Source organism: Mastomys coucha, unplaced genomic scaffold (assembly GCF_008632895.1).
Source record: "Mastomys coucha isolate ucsf_1 unplaced genomic scaffold, UCSF_Mcou_1 pScaffold11, whole genome shotgun sequence".
NCBI classification, from domain to species: domain Eukaryota; kingdom Metazoa; phylum Chordata; class Mammalia; order Rodentia; family Muridae; genus Mastomys; species Mastomys coucha.
Window position 1 is genome coordinate 24,852,954 of NW_022196893.1, and position 4,070 is coordinate 24,857,023.

Here is a 4,070-nt window from a genome sequence, read left to right on the forward strand (position 1 = left end):
ATATACACATCAAGTATATATATATATATATATATATACTTGATGACATGATGGTCTATGTTTTGGGAGAGTTAGTACCATGACATACTAAAGATCACAAGACTACCCTTTATTCTTAAAAATATTCAGCAAACATCTTCATAAAATGTGGCATTGGGTTGAACCCAGGGCCTCGTACGTGGTTGTTCTTTACTATGGAGCTGTACCCTCCCCTTCAATGATGAGCTGACAGTAAGAGGAAACCATAAAAATCCAAAATAGGCCTTAAAAGTTGCCACAGATGACTTTTTATCTAACTCATGCTTATGACAACTAAGTTATAACATGTGAAGAAAGAAGCAGCTCTGAGCACACAACAACCAACAGAAAACCAGGAGAGCACAAAAGAGCCCCAACGCATTTAAGAATTGACAACATTGGCCTCAGATTCACATGCCTATTAGATGCTCATTATAATTTTTGTGTTAATATATGGGTCCACATTCCAACACACTGCTGGGCATGGCTGTTGGGGAGGCAAAAATGCAGGAGAACTTGACTATGCTTATTCCACACCACTGTCAGGTGCTGGGCTTTAGAAAAATACCAAGACACCCCTGGGGGTTGGGGGAAATGCAGTCTGATATGTGGTAAGGCATTTAGTTGCTGCTAGAAAACTGCACAGAGAAATCTGAACAAAGTGTTGGGGGCCCACGGGCTTGAGGCTGGAACCTTTGGGGCCCCTCAGGCTGAGGATGGCATGTAGCCTGGGGCCAGGGCTGGAAGCTCTGACTTAACTCATTGGCAAGGTAGCAGCATTGTTTAGACATAAACATTATAGAGATTGAAATAAAAAGGACAGTGAATAGTAATCACTTAGACAAAGCTGAAGAGAGAATTAGTGACTAGGAAGTATGAATGATCTGGAAAACCTCTGAAGGAATGTAGAATGCAGCAAGAGGAAGAGATACTATAGTATAAAGGAGAAATCAAGAACCAGGACAGGTTCAGAGGCAGTGTCGTGCTTGCATAAGTGAACTTCTAGGTGAAGAACAGAGATAATTCAAAGAGGTAGCATTTGAAGATAAGGTCTGAATTCTTAGAAGCAGGAAGTCCAAAATGTTCCAGGCAAGTTGAAATAAAGTCGATCTAAACCAACACTTTGTATTCTAAATTTTAATGCCAAAGGTCAACATCCCAGGTTGTCCAATACATCTTTGTGGGAGAATAATAGTTAAATTGACAATCAACTTCTCTGTGACAACAGTGTTAACAAAAATAAGATCACTAATCTATTGTTCTGTGCCCAGAAAAAAATTGCCTTTAAAGTTTGAACATAATATATTTTTTTAGGCAAATAACACTGATGTATTTTCATCAATAGCGCTCCAAATATGTAAGAACAGATAAACGAGAACCATTTGTATAAACAGTAACAACAATGTCTAATTTCATGGGTGTAATAATGATATAACCAAAATATTCTGGTAAACGTATTTTATTAGTTTTATTTAGCATTTATTAAATTAAATGCACATGTTAACATTTCTAGGTTAATGATTAAAATAATAAGGGGAGAATTTATATTTCTACAATATACATGTGACTGGCTTTAGAATTTTTGATTAAACACATATGTTTGTTAGATAAAATACACATGTTAAAAGAAATATGGAAAATGCAGAAAATTTAGAAAGTACAAAATAAGAAAGTAGAAATGAGTCAAAATACAGTGGTTATGGTATCAAATAAGTATGGGCTAATATTTTCAGTTAATAGACAAAGTTGTCAAACTAGTTAAGACAGAAAGTTTAGCTGTGTGTTGAATTCTTGAAAACAGAATAACAGACATATACAAATATATTTGAGTTGTAATTCCCAGTGAAATGCAAATAATGATACTACCAACACACATTGTAGATACCAAACCAAGAAAGCTGGTGCTTGTCAGGAGGCTGAGCTGTAGAAACCTCTAGTCCTCAGTGAATGCCTTATCCTTTGGATCCATCATTTGGCATTTACAAAATGATCATTTGGCACTAGGCCGTAGAGAAACATGTTCATGTGGCTGGATGCATGTATTACAATACTCAGAGCACAGCTCTTTGTAACAGCCGAGACTAGAGACAATCCAAACATTCCACAGCAAAGCAGTGGTGAGCTGTGGAGTGAGAATGGAGCTTTATGGCACACCAGTCCAGATAAGAAAATGAACAAGATTGGGAAGAGGTTTCTTTCTCCAACTCACACAGGTTAGGTCCAGAGTATTTGTGGGGGAGACATACTCAGAAGTATGCTGGAGGGACTGCAAGTGTGAGTTGGTTGGTCTCAGGAGCAAATCTGAGAGTGGTGACAGTCGATGGTCAACCACCCCTTCTAAAGACTTTCAAAGAGGCACTGGGTCATGGCGCTGCGTGGCAATGCCAGCGAGCAGGTGAGAAATGCAGGCAGCTGGTGTTTCTGATCTTTCAGACTCTGGGTATCGAAGAGAGAGCAGAGGAAAATAATGGCTCCCTCTGCTCTGAGCTACTGACTAGTATTTGTAGAGAACTTTCTGCAGATTACCTAAATCAATCCACACAGCTCTTTCTAATGGATACCTTCTGCATTTCTGTTTTGTCCAAGGGGAAGTAAGGCTCAGAGAGTTGAGTCGCATAGATAAGTAAGCATGAGACTCAGTCCTAGGCTGATTGACTGGAAGATAATTGATCCATCAGAGCCAGCTTTTCCTCTTGGTATGGATTGGGGCCATCACCTTAGTTGGGCATCCATTGAGAAGAGGTGAAGTGCATTGGCCCCTCCAAAGGGGAGGAGTCATGCACAGTGGGACTCTACTGTGCAGGGCTGTCCCTAGGGTCTTTGCAAACAGATTGAAGTTTGAGTCCCAGTGCCACTCCTTTAGCAGTGTGACAGGCAACATTAGCAATTCATTCATTCTGTACATTCTCAATTCTCCATTCTGTAAAAGCAGAGGGTGTAGTGGGATTTAGAATGTCAACTGACAGGTAAAGATATGACTTTGCAAAGCCAGACAGTGCAGGAAGCCAGCATGGGTAAGACAAAGAACCATTGAGCTGGACCGGAGCACGGGGCCTAAAGGAAGAAAAGTAAAGGGAGTTTGGCCCAAGCAGAGCAAATTGTAGGACTGTGAACAGTAAACACATGGAGAGGAGGGAAAGTGAGGACTATTTTACTAACATTGGTTTGTGCAGCATCATCTTGGCAGCCGCTCTCCCCGGCCCTCTCCCTGGTTCAAGGCAGCCACCTTTGTCATGAGAAGTTAATACCTGAATTTAGGTAGAAATGAAGCAGAGAGCCCATCTGCACACGACTATTCTCAGCTAGTTTCTGCTCAAAATTACCAGCAAGCCCATGTTTAAGATCATGCATTCTGAGCTCTTCCATGGAGTGTAGAGATGGTTTGTGAACATTCCACCTTAGGGACTCTTTCTCGTACACTGATTCCTCAGTGGCCTCAGGGGTAGACTGAGACAAAGCGCTCCATGCCTAAAGTCATTAGAGTCTCCTTATAGTTAAAGGTGATAGCACTTAGACTCATGGAGTCTGGAACCATACCATTCCAATTGGAATTCCAACATTTCCAACATTGTAATAGGAAACTATTCTACTTCTACTTCTCGGTCTTTCCTATACATAAAAAGAGAGGAAAGGTGGTTGTTGATAGTTTGAGTAATCTTAAAACTGCGATGAACCTTTAGGAAAGTCAAGATAAGAGCTGCTATTGATAGGAAAATGGAAAAAAAATAACTTCATTTACTGATGCATATTTGGTTTTTCCTGGGCAGCTCCTAATCATGTCGCCTAGGCTTTCTTTTAACCTATGATGTGTAGTTTTGCATTTTGGCTAGGACTGGAAGGGTGGAGTGTACTATGTTCAAGGAAGGGTGAGTGGAGCTGTTCAGAGCAACTAAGAAATGAGAAGCTACCGCTGCACAAGGGCCTGATCTGTCCCCATCACACACAAGGGCCCAATCTGCCTCCCCCCAACACTCACACAAGGGCGGGATCTTCCCCAGCCACACACAAGGGCCCAATCTGCCTCCTCCCAACACACACACAAGGGCCCAATC